The sequence below is a fragment of the Pelodiscus sinensis genome, chromosome 2, assembly GCF_052426305.1.
Source record: "Pelodiscus sinensis isolate ZL-2025 chromosome 2, ASM5242630v1, whole genome shotgun sequence".
In the NCBI taxonomy this organism is placed as follows: Eukaryota; Metazoa; Chordata; order Testudines; family Trionychidae; genus Pelodiscus; species Pelodiscus sinensis.
The window spans coordinates 191,179,974-191,200,701 of record NC_143053.1 but is presented as its reverse complement, the minus strand read 5'-3'; the positions used below and the strand labels follow the sequence as shown (position 1 = coordinate 191,200,701).

General features: G+C 43.5%; 1 protein-coding gene across 3 annotated transcripts in view; it reads left to right on the top strand.

Moving 5' to 3' along the window:
* Nucleotides 1-20,728, top strand: part of RARB (retinoic acid receptor beta) — a 543,189-nt gene that overhangs the window by 95,528 nt on the left and 426,933 nt on the right. For 2 of the 3 annotated variants that reach the window (XM_075922031.2, XM_025190306.3), the window contains one exon: nt 2,720-2,764. The exons of the other annotated variant lie outside the window; for it this stretch is intronic. The gene's annotated coding sequence lies outside the window, so the exon portion shown is untranslated. The remainder of the gene's footprint in view (nt 1-2,719; nt 2,765-20,728) is intronic. 3 annotated transcript variants of the gene reach the window in all.

The following is a 20,728-nucleotide window of genomic DNA, read 5'->3' as shown; positions in this document are numbered from 1 at the left end:
AATGTCGGAAAAGCCTCTTTCAGAAGAAAAGCGGAAAAAGATACGCAAATTGCTAATCTTTTTCCGACTTTTCTTTGTAGTGTAGACATAGCCTTGGTGCATACAACCTGACTGGACTGATAAGGACCATTCCTTTTTACTAGAAATAAATCCTCAAAGTTATGGTTTTGGTCAAAAAATCAGGGATATGACAAACACATAGCAATAGGCCCTACTGGTGCAAACAGTCATGAAAGTAACTTTATGCACATAAGTAGACCTGTATAACTCAATAAATAAAAAATAATAGTAATTAATTTTTAAATATTTCCTTTATGCTGTTTTTCTCTAATTGGCTCATAAAGATAATCAAACAGCAGACTAAAATCTGCTTTTTAATTCAATTTGATTTAATTTAATTTCTGCAGGATTCAAAATATCTGTTATGTCACAGATAATAAACTACACATTAATTTAATTAAAAAGAAATGTGGTAGTACACATTATAGCTCTGCCACATTCTCCACTGATAAGTAAGGGTCAGCTTATATGCTGTCCTACATGGTGGAGTAAGGAGACGTGAGGTACTTCCTTAACAATATGCATGCATTGCTATGTTCCTATCTATGCAAATATTCAGAGAATAGTTAGAAAGATGCAGGAAATAGACAGAACCTAGTCTCGTGTCCCATGCACTGGCCAATACACTTGTTCTGGGGCCCTTTGAATATCCAGTTCCTCAAGTAGAGAGTTGATAATTTGCCCTTCTCACTAGCGAGAAGAGGAATTGGGAAGAAGATTGTGACTCATGTAGCCTTTCTCCTTATTGCTGCTTACTTTTGCATCACTCACTATTCTTCAAGCATCCCATCAGTTAATTAAGCCAAAAACCTTCTGAAGATCTCCAGTTATAATGACCACTCATCACTCTGCATTTGTTTTGCACTGTCTCGAGCCTTTAGAATGGATGATCTTTGGCGTGGGGATGTTCTTCTTTGTTTTACACGTTCTGACTAATGCCAAGTATCCTCTACCCTTATGGTGCTCTCTATATATACAAGGGATATTAAAATGTATTTATTCAAGTACAGTAAATGTGTAATTGCTGAAAATGTCAGTGCTACACGGTTATATGAGGGTGGGCTTTAAAGCACTTAAAAGACAGCTTTCCATGTGCACTGCATCCTGCCTGCCATCCCTGCATCCCCATGTTGTTACAGAGTCAGCAACGTGGGGGAGGGCCTGCATGTAACCGTGTATGTAAACCGATGAGCCCAGGCTCATCGGTTAACTATGTACACGGTTACACTTTCACATCCCTAATAAATACACTAATGTAATTACATTAAACATTGAGGCAGTCAGATACTACGGTAATGGAGCCATAAATGTACCGTGTAAGATGGATGGATGGATGAATGGATGGATTTTTCTCATGAGGGAACAATGATGTCATTGGGGAAATTGGACCCTAGGAAGGAAGATGGAGGAACTAGGGCCAACATATTCTAATTTGATTAACTGAGGCTGGACACCTGATTCAGTATTTAGGCACTTGATTAGGTGTCTAGAATTTCAGTAGTGCTGAGCATGTATAGCCTCGATTGATTTAAAAGGTGTTTAAACTATATAGATTTATGTGCTCAACTTTGCAATTTGAGCTATGAAAATTGTGTATCTTATTTCGAGTGAATTTCTTATTTGGAAATTTGGCACTGTCTACACAGCACTTACTTTGAAATAAATCACTATTCCAAAACATCTCTTATTCCTTGTGGAATGGGGTTTACAGGGATGTCGGAATAGCAAGGTGCTCTCAAAAAATGTGGAATACCTCCAGTATCCTGAAATAGTGCTGCAGTGTAGACGTAGCCTAATTGTGCAAATCATCTACCCTCAGCTGTGAGATAATTAGTAGGAAATCATCAGATGACACTCTTGGCTTTTCCTGGAATTTTATGCCCTCATCATACAACGGTTGGTGAATAATGTTTTCTTCAGGTTTTGTGGTGCAACATATATTGCTAATATGCAGTTTTATATAAATAACTGGCATAGTAAACACTGCCCTGGCATCATTCAGATCCCAACCTAAGAATCATCACACTGGTAATGCCCTTAATAAAAGTCACTAATTCATATTTTTTATAAAAAGCTTTAATTTAGTCATTGAGATAGACACAGCATCCAATACTGATTTACTATATAATTTCATCAAATAACCTTTGTCCTCTGTCCCATTCTCTTCCCTCTCTCCCTACTGTGTTTTGCCCTCACTTGTTGCTCTCTTACCTTTGTAAATTCTTCTGGAGGAACCATGGTTTACAGTTTGTTTTTTATAACATCTATTGGGTGTTGTAAAAATTACAAATAGTAGCTACAAAATACAAGTGAGGATAAACAGAATAATAAATAAAAGGGATACAGTTTTGAGCAGGGTAATGTGAAAAGAGCCCATTTCTTTGCTTTTCTTGCCTTTTTTGTAGTTAAATCACGAATAACTCTTTTAGAACTCTGCTCTTAGAAAATGCTGGGACAGATTTTTTATCCTGTATCCAACAGGAAGGAATAGGAACAAAATCTTTACTTAAAATTCTCTAGAACTGGGACATTTTGGAGCTTCCAGTCATGAACCTCCAGCAAGTTTTTCTGTGGAGGACATCTTTCATAGTAACATTTAAAAAATGTATGGATGCAATAACCTTTCAGCAGGTGCTAACTATGGTTACCTTTGTTCCAGGAAATAAAGGAGTTTCTTTCTCTCCGGGAGTTCCTGCGTGTGAAGGTATTTGCTATGTACACTGTGTACTTATTGGGTTTTTGTTAGTCAATATTTTTGTTTTGTTATTTTGTGTTCATTGTTTAGGGGTATAATTGGTCCTTTAGGGATTGTGGGATTTTCTCCATTGGATCCACTTCAGAGGAGTTTAGAGGTTTGACCTGCACGCATGAGGTTTGGTGTGTGCCTGCTGTCTCCTGTGGGAGGATGGGTTGCTGAATGTAAGTAACGTCATTGGCTGTGCTAATGTAAACTCTGCCTCTTAAATGAGCAAATCTGTTCCTTGGCCAGTAAGAATATGTCTACACTACAACACTAAATCGAACTAACTTAATTCGAAATAGTTAATTTGAAATAAGCTAATTCAGATTAGTGCATCTAGACCTAAAAACTAATTCGAATTAGCATTTTGCTAATTCGAAATAGCATGTCCACATTGAGTGGACCCTGACCCGAAGTTAAGGATGGCCGGAACCAGTGCCGGCAGGGCATCAGGTTAGGACTTACAGGCTGTGTCTAGACTACATGCCTCTGTCGGCAGAGGCATGAAGATTAGACAGATCAGCAAAGGCAAATGAAGCCGTGATTTAAATGATCGCGGCTTCATTTACATTTACATGGCTGCTGCGCTGAGCCGACAAACAGCTGATCAGCTGTTTGTCGGCTCGCCACTAGTCTGGACGTTCCCCCTGTCGACATCAAAGCCCTTTGTCGGCAGCCCCGTTATTCCTTGTGGAATGAGGTTTACCGGGGCTGCCGACAAAGGGCTTTGATGTCGACAGGGGGAACGTCCAGACTAGCGGCGAGCCGACAAACAGCTGATCAGCTGTTTGTCGGCTCAGCGCGGCAGCCATGTAAATGTAAATGAAGCCCCCGCGCGGCACGGGGTTCGAACGAGCGGGGATTTAAAAATGGCAGAGCCCCGCTTATGCAAATGAAGCCCGGGAAATTCAAATCCCGGGCTTCATTTGCAAGTGCGGTATGCCTACATTACCCCGCTAGTTCGAACTAGCGGGGTAGTGTAGACATACCCTAACAGAGTTTAAAGAGAAGTTAGATAAATTCATGGAGGTTGGGTCGATGGACTGCTATTAGCCAGGGGGTAGGAATGGTGTCCCTGGCCTCTGTTTGTGGAAGGCTGGAGATGGATGGCAGGAGACAAATCGCTTGGTCATTGTCTTCAATCTATCCCTTCCGGGGTACCTGGTATTGGCCGCTGTCGGCAGACAGGCTACTGGGCTAGATGGACCTTTGGACTGACCCAGTATGGCCATTCTTATGTTCTTATGTTCTAAGCTCAGGGCTCAGGGTTGGGGGGGTCTCACTGGACCAACTTGATTTTCATGCAGACTTTCTCTTGGGTTCGCATGTTGCCTTTGGTGGCCAGACTGGCAGCTATCCTGCCCTAGATGGCCGCATTCATGTGCCTAGTGCGGAGATTGTGGACGTTGGAGGCCTCCCCCCAAACGTCGATGAGGCCCACGATCTCCACACTAGACCAGGCGGGCACCCACCTCTTGCGGCCCTGGGCAGGCTCCTGGGAGCTGCCAGCCTGGTCCTGGGAAGAGGCGGAGGGCTGGGTGGCAGCAGGTGGCTGGCTCATGCCGTGCCAGGTGTAGGGTCTGCTGGCTGAGTGCTGGCAGGCTTGCAACTGGTACAAGCACTGTAGCCAGACCGTGCCCCTTTAAGGGCTCCAGGGCCGGGAGGGGGGCAGAAGAGTTTCCCTGGTTTGGCCCAGAGTGGCCACCAGGGCAACCTGGGAAGGGCTAGCCTCCAACTAGTTCGAATTAAGTGGCTACACAGCCCTTAATTCAAACTACTTAATTCGAACTAGGCGTTAGTCCTCGTAGAATGAGGTTTACCTAGTTTGAATTAAGCGTTCCGCTAGTTCGATTTAAATTTAAACTAGCGGTTTATATGTGTAGCCCCTATTAAAGTTAATTTGAACTAACGGCTGTTAGTTCGAATTAACTTTGTAGTGTAGACATACTCTAACAGTTTCTGAGTTGTTTGGTATCGGAGGGACTCTAGGTCAAGGAGTCTTTTTGTTCAAGTTATTCCCTTGTTTGCTCTTTCTACTAAAGTAGTTTTTCCTACCCCCCCCCCCCCCCACGCTCCCCGCGCAATGAATTGCTTGTGTCTGCTGTTTCCTGTTATGGGAAGATACTTACTGCTGTTAGGATGATTCTGTCAGGCTGCTAGGATCTACCTACGAAGTGTGTTATGTTGTTCTGGTGCCAGGTTTATGTGGTTGTAAATAACCCTGCAAAAGCCCTTGAATCTCATTTTAGGGCATCACATAGGTCAGGTAGCTAACGCAGTGTTTGCTGTCTCTGAAAATAGGAAACATTGTCTATGTGGTGACTCTGGTGAGGGGTTAATGCTCGCACACTGCTGGCTGGAGGTCCCTGATAATATTGTGGGATCCTAGGATAGCAGGGAGAAGGCTGGGACATCAAGGGGCCAATAGGAGACAGAGAATCGGCACTGCCAGATTCTATCTCCCTCACCTTGTGTGGTCTGCCATTGCCCAGGGAGCTGCCCTCAAGAGGTTGTGACCCCATCACTTGCGGCTGGAGATTGAGGAGCACCTCCCTGTGGAAGAAGCAGAGACAGATTCTAGAGCTGGGTGTAAAGAACAGACCAACAAGACAGATTTATGCAGGACTATTTCTAAAAGGTCTAGGGCTCTGGAGACCCCTGTGTTGCTGCCAGTGGCCAAAGATGGAGTTATGTGCACCAAGGAGGAGAATAGTGTTGAGTTGGGTAATAGCACTATGCTTGAAGCTCCCAGTGAAGTACGATGAGTCCTTAATCCCATGATCCTGCATGCTCTGGAGATGGTGCTGGGTTCCAGCCTGGGGCTACACTACCTACTGTCCTGGGGAAAATAGATATGCAAACTGCTCCCACTGAATCTCTTTCCTTTGTGAATGAGGCAACACTTACAATAGCAGCTCAGTGTTTTTCTGAGCTGCCACAACGTGAGGGAGAGGATGATGATGATTTCTGTCTCCGTCACTGGTTCCTGATGTCCCAACAAGGCAGCACAGTAGGAAGGGTGGAAACAGTATGAAGCAGATTGATGACTTTTTGGATAGCACTAAAGGGAAGCGGGTAATTGAGGTTGAGGCCTGTTTCCCTGATTTATGGGTCTTTGTTAATTCCTTTGCTTTTGTCTTGAGAGAGACCTTAGTTGAGAGTTTTCCTACAGTTAGTCTCGAAAAGTTTTTTGAATACAGTGAGGAAGTGTGTGGGGATTGTTGAAGTTCCACAGCCTTTCACATTGCTCGTTTTGTTCAGAGTACTTCTACTTTCCATTGTTTGTCTCTGCTGCTTGGCTTTCTCCTAGTCTAGGGGTGGGCAGTAACATGGGGGCAGTTTGGCAGGGTTAGCCTCTGGCAGACTGCCGCCACTGTATTTACCTGAACAGCCGCAGGTACCAGCAATCTCTGCTCCCAACCAATGGAAGCAGAGCAGACTGGGACACCACTTCCAGCAGCTCCTATTGGCTGGGAACAGTTATCTGTGGCCCATGGGAGCTGCAAAGCTGCAGTCGCTAATGACTGTGCAGGTAAAGATAGTGGTGGAGGCCCGCCAGATGCAAACCCTGGTGCACTAGGCCCAGCCTGTGGGCCAGTATTTTCCCTCCCTTATTCCAGACTCTAGGCTGTAAATATTAAAGGTTGTCAGGATGATCACTAGTTTCTCAGGCAAACACAGACTGGTTTTGTCCTCTTGCAGAGATGCACTTATACCCTGAGAATCAGGGCAACTGGTTGAAGGAATGGGAAAGGGAAACTTTCTTAAGCCATGGGCTCTGCTGGGGATGCTGTTCTCTTTTCCCATGGAGCAAGGTCACAGATCCTCTCCATGAAAGAGGCTGTGCTAGGCCAGATCTTCCATTCTGGGGACAGATTGGTACTATCGTTAATCTTTTTACTGTTTGTGCCCCTACTCTGGGGCTAGATCATGTCTCCTTTCTGAATTTAATTGCCCATGCTGTGCTTGGCTCTGACCCTGATACTGTTATTTTCCTCTAGATTATGTTTTAGACAGGAACCACGAGGAGCCACACCCTCAGTCAGCCAAGGAACTGTATTCCTTGCACACCTTTAGGCTAGTGGATGTTTGGGTGGTTCTCTCATGCCACTGTTGAGCAGTACACTTGGCTAAAGGATAAGTCTCAGGGAAGTGGGGCCAACAGACTCACTGGGCCCCTGGACAAGGCAGGAGGCTGACTTCATGCCTCTAGAAAGGATGGGGCCTTAGGTGGAGGGCTAGTGCCCCTCTTAGGGGGTAGATTGGATTGCCTTTGTACCATGAAGACCACTGTGAATGTTTGTTTGGTCTTCCACATCTCTCACTCACTTATATCTCTGTCAATGACTCTCTCTGGTCCTGCCTGTGCTTCTCACTGGCACTGTAATATACAATTAGCACAGGACTTGAATTACACCCAGATTTTTGCTTTGTTTTGGGACCGTTTTGGCATCACTGTTTTGGCATCACAAATATCTATGTGAATCCCTGAGACAGTGGTCCGGATTCAACTGTGCTGCCAACTATTTGCCTAGTTTGCCACACAGACCTTGTGTCCGACTATGAGTGCCCTGGAATGAAAAATCTTGGGCCTTTATGGCAACCTTGATATGAGAGATTTGGTGCTGTTGCTCCAAACCTTAACTGAGAAGTACCAGCCCCTAAGGCAGGGGTAGATAAAAGGGCCTCTATGGGCCAGATTTGGCCCACCAAGCGGGTTAATCCAGCTCACAGAAGCTCTGCCACTACCCTGTCCCAAGGCCAACCAGGGCCTAAGGACTGGGGAGTGCACGGCACTTAGAGTCAACCCTAGCAGTTGACTCTAAGCACCACACGTCTGAGGGTAGGGAGCGAAAGACTTCTTGTGCTCCCTCTGCCCCCAGGCCAGTCAGAACCTGCAGGACTGGAGCAGGGCGAGCACGCAAAGTCTCCTCCCGCCCTGCCAGGGGCGTGGTGCTTCTAAGCGCCATGCGCTCCTTATAGGATGGGAGCAGAGTGAAAGGAGATGTCATACGCTCCCCGACTCCCAAGTCTTGAATGACCTGGGGGCAAGAGGGAGCTTGCGAAGTGTCCTCCAACTGGCAGGGGTATGGGCACCTAGTTCAGAACAGCTAGCGCTTGTCTCTGGGCGTGGGGAGGGAGACTTTACATGCTTCCCCACCTTCAGACCAATCAGGGTCTGTGGGCAGGGAAGCATGGTAGTGTCCATGGTAGTGTCTGAGGCTCTGCCCCTTCTGGAATGGCCTGGGGCCACTTCAAAAATTTCTGAAGTGGCCCCCAATCAAAAATTATTGCCCAGTCCTGTCCTAAGGTGTCTGTTGGAAGAGAGTATCAGAGGGGTAGCCGTGTTAGTCTGAATCTGCAAAAGCGGCGAGGAGTCCTGTGGCACCTTATAGACTAACTGAAGTGTAGGAGCATAAACTTTCGTGGGCAAAGACCCACTTCGTCAAATGCATGTAGCGGAAATTTCCAGAGGCAGGTAGCTCAGCAGTTTCTCTTTGAAGTCTGGTACTTCAGGACCTTGATTGGATCCAGAATCAGGCTGGAGATGACGAGGTGGATCCAATCAAGATCCTGAAGTACCAGACTTCAAAGAGAAACTGCTGAGCTACAGTTCATCTTCAAGTTTGACACAATCAACTCTGGATTAAACAAAGACTGTGAATGGCTCGCTAACTACAAAAGCAGCTTCTGCTCTCTTGGAATTCACACCTCCAGATCAGCTACTAGAAGTGGGCCTCATCCTCCCTGATTGGATCCACCTCGTCATCTCCAGCCTGATTCTGGCCTGCATATTTATACCTGCCTCTGGAAATTTCCTGGACACCACGGTACAAATAAGTGACGGTCACATCAATACCACCCTATACCGAAAGCCTACCGACCACTATGCTTACCTGCATGCCTCCAGCGTCCATCCCGAACACACCACACGATCTATTGTTTACAGCCAAGCACTGAGGTACAAGCGCATATGTTCCAACCCCTCAGACAGAGACCTACACCTACAAGATCTTCAACAAGCATTCTGTAAACTACGATACCCACACGAGGAAGTGAGGAGACAGATTGACAGAGCCAGACGTGTACCCAGAAGCCTCCTGCTACGGGACAAGCCCAAGAAAGAAACCAACAGAACACCACTGGCCATCACCTACAGTCCTTAGCTAAAACCTCTCCAACGCATCATTAGTGATCTTCAGCCCATCCTGGACAATGATCCCTCGCTTTCACAGGCCTTGGGAGGTAGGCCAGTCCTTGCCCACAGACAGCCCGCCAACCTGAAGCATATTCACACCAGCAACTACACACCGCACCATAATAACTCGAACTCAGGAACCAATCCTTGCAACAAACCTCGGTGCCAACTCTGCCCACATATATACACCAGCAACACCATCACAGGACCTAACCAGATCAGCCATACTGTCACAGGTACATTCTCCTGCACATCTACTAATGTAACATATGCCATCATGTGCCAACAATGCCCCACTGCTATATACATCAGCCAAACTGGACAGTCCCTACGTAAAAGAATCAATGGACCCAAATCTGATATTAGGAATGGTAACATACAAAAACCTATAGGGGAACACTTCAATCTTCCTGGACACACAATTGCAGAATCCTGCAGCAAAAAAACTTCAGGACCAGACTTCAAAGAGAAACTGCTGAGCTACGGTTCATCTTCAAGTTTGACACAATCAACTCTGGATTAAACAAAGACTGTGAATGGCTTGCTAACTACAAAAGCAGCTTCTGCTCTCTTGGAATTATCACCTCCTGATCAGCTGCTAGAAGTGGGCCTCATCCTCCTTGATTGAATCCATCTCGTCATCTCCAGCCTGATTCTGGCCTGCATATTTATACCAGCCTCTGGAAATTTCCGCTACATGCATTTGACGAAGTGGGTCTTTGCCCACGAAAGCTTATGCTCCAACACTTCAGTTAGTCTGTAAGGTGCCACAGGACTCCTCGCTGCTGTTGGAAGAGAAGGTGCAAAGAGCCCTGATTTGCACCTGTTTTACTCAGCTACGTAATGCTCCTACAAGATTCTATTTTGGGCCTGAAGAAGATGTGCTGACTGTTGGCAGATTTTTTCCCCCATATAGCTGCTGTATGGTCATCTGATGGCTGGCTCTGCTGAGTTCTGCAAAGCAGCTACCTGTTTTTATAGTGTACTGTACTTGCCTGAAACCTGTGATGTTCTGGCAGTGAAGGAGCTTTGCTGGGATTATGCCATTTGACTGGCGAGGAACAGCCTTGCCTGAATGCCCCACTATCACTGGGAGCTCTTTGTTGCAACACAGGAGCAGGCCAAGCCTTAGGTATTGACTGTCTGCCCCCCCGCCCCCCCCCCCCCCGGCCGGGAATTTTACAAGCATTTTTGGCATTGTATCATTGTATCAGTCCTGACTTGAAAGACTAGTAGTGCTGGAGCATATTCATGAGAATGAACTGCCTTTAATTGGTACTGGGCAATGATCAGCCTGCTACAGGAAAAAGGGGATTGCTGTGACTTACGGAACTGGAAACCTATTTCTCTTCTCTATTCTGATTATAAGATTATATCCAGGGCCTTAGCTGACTGGCTGAAGGACTGCTTGGCTGCAGATTTATCATACTTTTTATAAATAGATTTGCAACTTGACCACTTTTGGTTGAGTTGGTATTTTAATATTTGACGTAAACTTAGTGATGATGCTTTCATGATCCTTTGGTAATGTTTGCTGAAGACATGTTTTGTTTCATTTTATTCATGTATTTTTGTGTATATATTGTAAATTTGTAATGTTAATTATATGAATGTGATTTTGAGTTCATGTCATGTCATTCTCTGCATTGAGCAGTGATGATGCTGAATTTCTTAGCCAGTCATCACTGCTCCTGATTAATTTCTTTTTGTTAATTCAGTTAGGTAGATGACAGACAGACACATGTAGCGGAATGGCGATAAGTGTAGTAAGTTACTTCTACATTTTGAGCCATTTCTATTTCAATAATAACACAGTTTTAAATTTGAAAATTCTAAAATATTTTCTGGCTATTACACTAAAAAGTGTCACAGGTTTCACTGTCTCCAAACTCATCTTGATTCTCCAGTGCTGAATACAAAGCTATAGCAAACTTCAGTGTATTGTCCTACACATCACACTGAGTTGTGTATTTGAATATGTGATATAGCATAAACTTATCCAGTGTGACAACACTTAACCTAACATTATCCAGTTCAGTGCACTGAGAAGTAGAATGATAGATTATTTTACTACAATGGGCACCCATCCATTGTCACTCTAGTTACCTCAGGGTACCTGGATAGGAACATAAGAACAAAGGAATTGTCATATGTGGTCATCAGACCCTTGGTCCCTTTAGCCCAATATCCTGTCTGTCATAACCAGATCTTTCAGACAAAGATGCAGTATTTTCCATCATATTCCTTACCAATTGCTTGCATTAGTAGAGGAGGTACTTATATAATGTGAAACAATGACCTATGTACATGAAGAACAGGGTGTGTGTGTGTGTGTGTGTGTGTGTGTGTGTGTGTGTGTGTGTGTGTGTGACAAAATTGATGGGCCACTGGACAAGATGGGAGGATGATTCTGATTTCCCAGAAGGGGCTGGGACTTGGGTGGAAGAGATGGGGTTGGGACAGCCAGCCCACCATGTCGCCCTACAACCAGCCCTCAGAGCTGCCTAGAGTACATCATGGAGTGCTCCATCAGCAATTTCAATGGCCTGGGTCTCCGTCCACTGTTGCTGTTTCAGTAGTGGTGTCAGCTGACAGCCCTGGACCTTTTTGAATCATCAGGCCCCAGGGAAATTGTCCCACTCCACACACCCCATTGATGGGCCTGATAAAGAGTATGTGTAGTTTTAAAGAAAAAGATTAAGCAAAATGCAGAAAAGCATGCAAATAAACAATTAAGGGAAAGTAGGCACAGTTAATAGACCCTATTAACTATATTACTTTAATGGACACCTGAAAAGTCTCTTTATATATGTACAGCAGTGAGACACAGGATTTCAATGGTATATGAAGAACAGCTGCCTACTATAAAAATTATCTTAACTTTCTTGTAGTTTATAATTTGGACTCTCTGTAGTTTAGGGTCCCCATTTCTCTTTGTGCTTCATCCTAATTGGGACTTGTAGGCTACGTCTACATTGCAATGCTATTTTGGGATACCGGAGTATCCTGAAATAGCTAACCTGCATCTTCACAGCAAGCCCATTAATTTGGGCTCACTATTCTAAACTTCATTCTATGAGGCATAAAGCACATTTTGGAATAGTGCTTTATTTAGAAATTTAGCACTGTGTGCCTAATGACTAACTAAGGGTATGTCTACACTACCCTCCTAGTTCGAACTAGGAGGGTAATGTATGCATACCGCACTTGCTAATGAAGCCCGGGATTTGAATTTCCTGGGCTTCATTAGCATAAGCGGGGAGCCGCCATTTTTAAATCCCTGCTGCTTCGAACCCCGTGCAGCGCGGCTACACGGGGCTCGAACTAGGTAGTTCGGACTAGGGTGCCTATTCCGAACTACCGGTACACCTCGTTTCACGAGGAGTACCGGTAGTTCGGAATAGGAACCTAGTCCGAACTACCTAGTTCGAGCCCCGTGTAGCCGCGCTGCACGGGGTTCGAAGCAGCGGGGATTTAAAAATGGCGGCTCCCCGCTTATGCTAATGAAGCCCGGGAAATTCAAATCCCGGGCTTCATTAGCAAGTGCGGTATGCATACATTACCCTGCTAGTTCGAACTAGCGGGGTAGTGTTGACATACCCTAAGCTATTTTGAAATAGCATCGAAATAAGATATGCAATGTGTGTAGCCCAAATTGCATATTTTATTTCGAGTTGTGGTGCAGTGTAGACACGTCCTCACTGACAGAGGAAATTATTCTGAGTGGAGAATTCTAAATTAGGGATGGTAAAATTAGATTAATCAACTAATCAAATGGTCGACAGAATGTCCATTGACGTTTTGATTAATCGATAAGGACTAGCATGGCGTTCCATCTTTGAAATGTACAAAAGCCCCAGCAGGGGTTCCTCTGCATTTGAAATGCTGCGTGGAGCCCAGGGCCAACGGGGAGTTCCCCATTGACCCTGGGCTCCATGCGGGCTCTTCCGCTTGGTGGGGCTCTTGTACATTTCAAAGCAGAAGCATCTGCATGGAGCCCAGGGTCAGCAGGGGACTCTGAGTATCCCTCTGGCCCCAGTCTCCATGCCGCACTTCCACTTTGAAATGTACAAGAACCCCAGCGGGGACTCTTGTACATTTCAAAGTTGGAACACTGCCACTGCACCCCTACCCACTCCCATGGAGCTGGAGCTGAGGGAAACCTGCTTTTAAGCTGGCTCCTCCTGCATCTCCTCCTCCTCCCCCCCTTGCTGCCTCTTTTTGATAGAGGCAGCAAGTGGGGGGGAAGAGACTAGTCGACTAGTGTGTCGACTATCCGATAAGATTTTGCTTATCAGATAGTCAATTAGTTGCTTACATCCCTGTTCTAAATTGTGGGGTTTGTGCTCAACTGACATATTGCAAGAACTGTGATTTTGTCTGAAGGGATAAGAATTGTTACCATTATTATTTGATACTGTGGTTTAATGCAGTGGATTTATATTATTTCTTTAAAATACATAGATTTAGAGGATGCAATAGATATCATTTATAAAATCAATCACTTAGCAAGTATTGTCCTTATAGAGTAGCCTACATGCTCCAGTGATGTGCAGTGGTGATTTTCAGTTGAAATTAAGATATGTGCTGAAATGTCCTTTTGCTTTGTTTGGATAACTGTTTCTAAGGTGACTACCTTGTAGCTGACAGGCTGCTGCACCTGAGGGGTAGCCAGTTGACTTCAGTCCACTTACTCATTATCAGTTGTAGTGTTAGGACCTAAAGGCGCAAAATTGATAATATGCAGACATTTTAAGGGAAATCTTTCATTTAGGATGAAACCCAATCATTTCATTTATTGGCTTATATTTTTCTTTGGTTGTATAGTTTTCAGTCTCTAGAGCCTATGACTTTCTTTTCAGTTTGTTTGTTTGTTTTTGTCAAAAAATCTTAGTAGACACTGTCCACTTTCTTAGGCCTTAAAATAAATAGTGAAAGCCCTCATAAAACTGGGACTTGGTATTGATTTTTTTGAGTTTAAGATATCTGAGGTCTTCAGGGATCAGTATTCTTTACTGTGTCATACACACATGTATGCTGCTGCCATAAAAATAAATAACTAAAGCTCTTTTAAAGGCCTAGTTTGTGAAAAAAGATGAAACATTTATTGTCTACTATATTTTGAACATTATATTTTGAAGCTGTATTTGATACTTTGTGTCCCATAAAATAAAAATTACGAGACTGAAGTCAGTAATCAAAAGAAAAAGGGCTCTGTGTGTCACTCTATTGCCTAGAATACAAACCAAGCTTTACCTTTAATGTGCTTCTGTTAATTTTTCATGTTAGCTAATGAATCAAAAATTGATAGGATCCAAAGATGGATTATTCATCTGGTTCTCCTTTTTGGTTCTGTGTTACAGCACACTGATAATCTTTTAGAGCCAGTAGTTGGAATCTAACGCTCAGGTGTGGATTAAAAATCACAAGCTGTTCTCTGAATTCCTTAATTTGCAGTGGCTGTGTATCTTCAGTGAATGCTAGCATAATGCTCAAAGACACAAACCTTAGATTTTTTATATGAATAGAATGTTATGAAGAGGGGCAGAAAATGATTGCAATATTTATTTTAATTATGAATATCATAGGGTTTCCTGAAGGTAAGTCACTTTCAGAGTCCTTGATGAGCTGGCTTGCATTTTCAGCGCCAGCCAATCCCACCAGGTGCCGCTGTAATGCAGTGATGCTTAAAAGGAAATGGAAAGATATACAGTCCAAAATTGCTGATTAATACAAATCAAAGAGCAAAGGAAATTGCAATGTGTGGCCTATGACCTGATGAAGTCAGTGCGAGTCACAAAGGGAACTTTGATTAATCTGGAGCTATCTCCTAAATACAAGAGACAATATTGCACTACAAACTATTGTACCTGCTCAGATACAGATAGGTGCAGTGTGGCCATAACCCTGCAGCAGTTTGAGAAGGGGAAGGAAACTGAAGAGTCAAGCCACAGAAATAGATCAGAAATGATTGACACATGACTGGCTCAGTGGCCTAGAGATAAAGTTATACCTCTTCAAGTATGAAGTCCATATTTAAAACTCAAAGGTTGTATGTCGAGTTCCCTGACAGAGGCAGGTAGAGAAGAGGCAAGGATGTTTTTCATTATACAGAAATGAGAAGAAAGGAAACTGCATAAGGCACAATCATGGCATGAGTTGAAAGATAGAGCTCTGCTAGGCATGTTATTGTTTTCATGTGGACTCCTGAGTTCATGGTTCAGCCAGATTGCTCTCACATAGCAATGGTCTGAACTTTGTATGTATGTTGAGGAAGAAGGTGTATAGCACTGTTTAGAAAAATGTCATAGCCTGCATGTTGGGTTACCTACAGCTGATGCTGGACTGCCATGGCCAAAGAGAGCAGCAGGTATGTGTTGATGTAATAGACTTACATTTCTCCCATGCATGTGACTTAGCACTATGTAACATGTAACAAAAATGCATTGTATATGTAAAGCCAACAGACCTTGGTTATCAGCAAGTGGGACTGAACCTGCAACTTTAGGATCTAATGGCATATGACTCAACCACATGAGCTAAAAGACCCTTGTGGCTTGGTGAAAGCTGTAGAGATTTCACTCTTCCTTCTCGCTAGTCTCAGTGCCTCTGGGTTATATATGGAATTAACAGCACACATGAGATTAAAGTCTATCTGGCAGAGAGATCTTAAAATGTAGTTGCTATTGGGGAAGTACCAATAAGTGAGGCCTTTTCTAGTGTGGTCCACTGGGAATCTTAGTCCAGTGGTATTAAATAGCTTCAGAAGTAGATGATGAGATAAAACCTTTGCTGTTAAAATTTGCAGATGACACAAAGATTGGTGGACTAGTAAAGAAGGAGGAGGATAAGTTGTTGTTTGCAGAGTGTTCTGAATTGCCTGGTGTAACCAGTTTGGCCTTTTTCCTTGTTCATAAAAGACCCCCAGCCCCACACAGTGTCTCTTTCAAGGCAAGAAAAAGAGTTTCATTTTCCCAAATATAATCAAAACCAAAAATAGTTATTAAACCCACCTGGAGTACAGCTGTCATGGGATTTTCCCCTTTAGCTTTCAAAACCTTCCCACTTTAAGGCTTCTGCAGGAGTTTTCTGTTCCCTGAGCATTGTCAACCAGGGCTTTCTCCCTGATGGGCCATTTTCCCCCAGCACATTCCCACTGCTTCATCTCCCAGGGTACTCTAGCAGAGTCTTCTAGAAACTTCTTGCAGCTCCCTGGCTCACTTGGATGCCCCTCATCTTATTTCCACTGCTTCCCTGGACAGGGGACTCTGTCAGTCACTTCTTCTTGGTATATGCCTATTGGGTCTCAGGTGGCACATGACCAGGATTTGATCTGTTGGGTTGTATCATGAGTTTCCTCCAGCTGTGCCAGGTATTGTTAGGGAGCATGACATAAATGGTGAGTCATACCCCGCATCCAGGAAACTTCTTGTTTCTGGTCTCTTTTCTTAGACCCAGGAAGCTGGTAGTGAGAGCTCCAAGTCTGTTTTGTCTGCCTAGGGAAGCTACGTATCTGATATTACACTGGACAGGCCTCTTTTTGACAGTTTTGTCCCTTGTGTGGTATGGAGAGAAAATCAGATGTTGTTTTGTCTGGTATTTGACAGGGGATGCTGCGTTACTCCCTCCAGCTCTTAAAAATGGCATCCTCTGTCCCATGGTATCTCACTTCATTCCTGGAAGAACAGAAGGTCCTGTATTCTGGAAACGTGTGGTCACCTTGTCTTTGCTGCTTTTTCTCTGACTCTTCAGAATGATTCACCCAGGCTTTTCCCTCTCTATGGTATAGGTGCCTTCTCTTATAACCCTATTGTGGGTCAGCTGATCAGGCATAGGTTCATTGGACTTGCTCCCTCTTAAAGGGCCAGTGCGTAGCTGTGGCCAAAATGTGTTTTGCTATAGCCAAATAAGATAACGCTTGTGGAAGCAAAGAATGTAAATTATAGAGTAGGAGACTCTATTTTTAAAGCAGTGTCTCACAGAAGGACATTGGGGTCATTGAAAATAATTGCCTCAGCATGTGCATGAGCAGGGTTATGGCAAAAAGACTAACACAATCCTTAGATGTACAAAGGGATTGACAAGCAGCAGTTGAGAAGTCATCTTGTCTCTCCACAACCAGCAGTGGTAAGACCTCTGCTAGACTACTGTGTCCAGTCTGATGTCCACACTTCAAGAAGGATGTGTAAATACTGGAGATAATTAAAGGAGAGCCACAAAAATGATCTAGAGGTCCGGAAAATGACCCTCTAAGGCTATGTCTAGACTACGCTGAAGTTTCGAAAGAGGATATGTAAATTCCATGGGAATTTCATATCTTCTTCCGATCTCACTTTCAAAAGCGGAGCTTTCAAAAGTAGTTGGGACGTGGGGTTTTTTCCCTTCCCCTTTTCGAAAAGCCACTCTTCCTCAAAAAATGCAACTTCAACGTAGTCTAGACAGGCCCATAATGTAAAGCTTAAGGAGCTCAGTGTACTTAGCTTATCAAAGAGAAGGTTAAGAAATGATAATTGCTGGTCATTATAAATACTCATAGAAAGATGATTTCTTCAAGTGTTTGTCTCCTTGTTTTTTCACTGTTGGTGTGCATGTAGTGCCAGCACCTAAAGTCTGAGAATGCTTGGACGCATTGTCCACCATTACACTTATGTGACCTTGCTCTCTTGTATTTCTAATTTTGGAGAGGACCAGCCACCTCTCCAGCTCCCAGGTCAGAGAAAAACATTGTTTCATTCCAGCTAAAGGAGTGGAGTTTCTCTACCTTTTCTATGCCAGACTCATCCTAAATCCACTTCTTCTGACAAAAAGGCTAAATGTCTATATTATTCTAAATTCTCTTGCTGTGGTAGCTTGATTAGAAAGTTTGTGAATTTGGAATTTGAAAATTTCTTGTTGTTCCTTGAGAATCTAACAAGTTGGTTGCAGACTCAAGTAAGGAATGGGAGAGAATAATTTGGTAAAGGAAAGAACGGGCTTTGTATTAGTTATGGACAACCCTTCCAAAGGGTTTGGGTCCGCCTCTTGTGCAGGCTTGTGCCGAGATATATAAGCTTCCCAAACCACCTTTCCTTATCTTTTATACCTAGTAGATCACTTGTTTCCTTACTGGGTCCAGAATATTTCTTCTTTCAAAAATGATAATCTGGGACTCTCCCATATACCCCAGAATATATTATGCAGCTTTAACAGAAGCATAGTTCCAGAGATACACATGACACAAGAAACTAGTTTTTGTCCAACAGCAAGACTGGAGATGTGCTGTTCTGTGATATATTTCATGAACAAGAATGGGGTTTTGTGCCCTGGCTGTAGAAGTAGTAGAAAGGAGTACTAGAAAGCTTAAATGAACTGGATTGAACTAGGGATGTTAAATATTGGGTAATTGAATAGTCGTGTAACTGCATGGGGAGCCCCTGCCCACTCCTGGCAGCACCGCAAGGTGGCAGAAGGAGCTGGTCCATGAGGGGAGCCAGTTTAAAAACCAGCTCCTGCATAGACTAGCTGGGGAGAACCAGCTTTTAAGCCCAGCAGCAGTTCCTGCTCCTCTTCCCAACCCCAGTACAGAAGAAGCAAGGGGGTGAGGGAATGTGTGTAGTTGACAAGATTAACTGATAAACCTAAGTTTATTGATTATTTGCATAGTTGACTACATGTTCACCTTCCTAGATTTAATTAGTCTTTGAAAGTTCTGTTTGGCAGAAGAGTTAAGGTGGAAGTTAGTTCTTGCTTGAGAGAAGCAGAATTCAAATGTTCCTAGAACACTGCTCCCATCGAGAGTTTTTTTGGGATACATTCTCAGGTCCAAGTTCAAGTCTTCCCAACTCTGCTTTTTTGAGCTTGCATCCTGTAATCTGAAACGCCCAGTCATAGTGGAGTCCCTGTGGAGGAATTGGCTCTAAGAAATGCACAAGAATTCTAGAGTCCTATTCTTAAGCATTTAATTAAACTAACTTTTTCAGGCATACCATTGTCAAGCCTTTTTCTATCATCCTTTACAGGAGCTCTCTCAATGTATCCAATTATTGGTATGTCTACACTTTGAGTTGGAAGGGTGAGTGTAATACACTCGTGCTAGCTCTCATCAAGCCAGTGCACTAAAAAGAGAGAATAGTGGTGGCAGTGCAAATTGCAGATGGGGCTAGGTGCCCAAAGAAAATATCCATCTATGTATCCTACATACTTAGTCAAGCTGGCTAGCTTCTACTATGGCTATATTCTTTTTTTTGTGTTCTGGCTTGTGACAGCAAAAGTGAGCATGTCTCCTTGAGTTGGGAATCACTCACCATGTTCAAGGAGAAGGCATACTCTAAGGATGAAGGCTATACCTTTACATACAGCAGGTAGTTTTTGGCAGATAATAACTATCATGTAAACTACAATGTTAAATAACTCAAATTATGCATGCACCAGCCTCAAATGGGTGGATTTGCACTTGTTAATTTACATTGAATATTTACAGTTTGCAAAATGCCTAGTGCATTGGGAATTTCATTAAGCTTCAATAGATATATTTTCTCACATTGGCTTGCCCATTTTCATAGAACTGCACTTCTTAATATACCCTCCAGCCCTTATATATGTGTCAGACAGCTCCACTTGAGGATGTGAGCCCATGTGTAACATCTTTTCTGGCAATTATATTTAGTATACAATATTTTAACAGAATTATCCATGACAAACAATCCCATCAGTGAATTTAACAGCTGACTTGTTATCTGTTCATGTCCTCAGAACTGGAAGTCCCTCCATGGTGTTAGTAACTGGACTGAGACTGTCTTGAAAAATAGTTTGTTCTTACTGTGATTTCTAGGCCATGGCTTCTAGGCTATTGACATAATGCAATATTCAGTCATTGCTTTTTGGAGACTTGAGTTCTCATGAGCATATCGTACATTGAAGAAGAAAACATCGAGTGTTCCTCATGGAGTTTTTAACTTTAAGAATGGTGGTTACGCTTCATACTGGAAGCCTGACGATGGCACACATAGAACTTAAGAAATGAACTTGAAAGCTGAAAGCAAAATTGAGTTAGAACTAGGAATGTGTAATAAATGTAGTCTGCTGACAAGGATAGGTGGGATATTTGCATGTGTATGTTTTAAATTAAAAAGTTTAAAACATTTTCAGCCCCAATGAAAGACTACTGCTGTCCCGTATTCCCTCTAAGATGTGCTGCAGCACAGCTTCTCAGGTGATTAATCAGCCCCACCCAGTCAGAAGATCAAGGCTCAGATTAAATACCTGTGAAGCTGTGCTGCTTTGCAGTTTAGAGGAAACACTGTTAGGCTGCAAGTATTCTTGCGCAAGAGGGCCAGTGTAGACAGCAACGTTAATTTCTTGCGCAAGAAAGCCCAATGGCTAAAATGGCCATTGGAGGTTTCTTGTGCAAGAGAGCGTCTACACTGGCACGGATGCTTTGGCAAAAAGCAAATCTTTTGCATAAAGGCACATGCCAGTATAGACGCTCTCTTGTGCAAATACTTTTAACAGAAAAACTTTTCTGTTAAAAGTATTTGCGAAAAATCATGCCAGTGTAGACACAGCCTTACTGTCTTAGAATTGCTCAAGATGCTTCACAGTGTGTACAAATGTCAGACATCCATGACTGCATGCAGAAACTCCGGCTGGATTCTCCACTGGTGTGAATCAGCATGGCTTCTTTGAAGCCAGTGGAGTTATTTACACATGCAGCGGATCTAGCATATGAGATCTGTGATGTTATAAAGTTA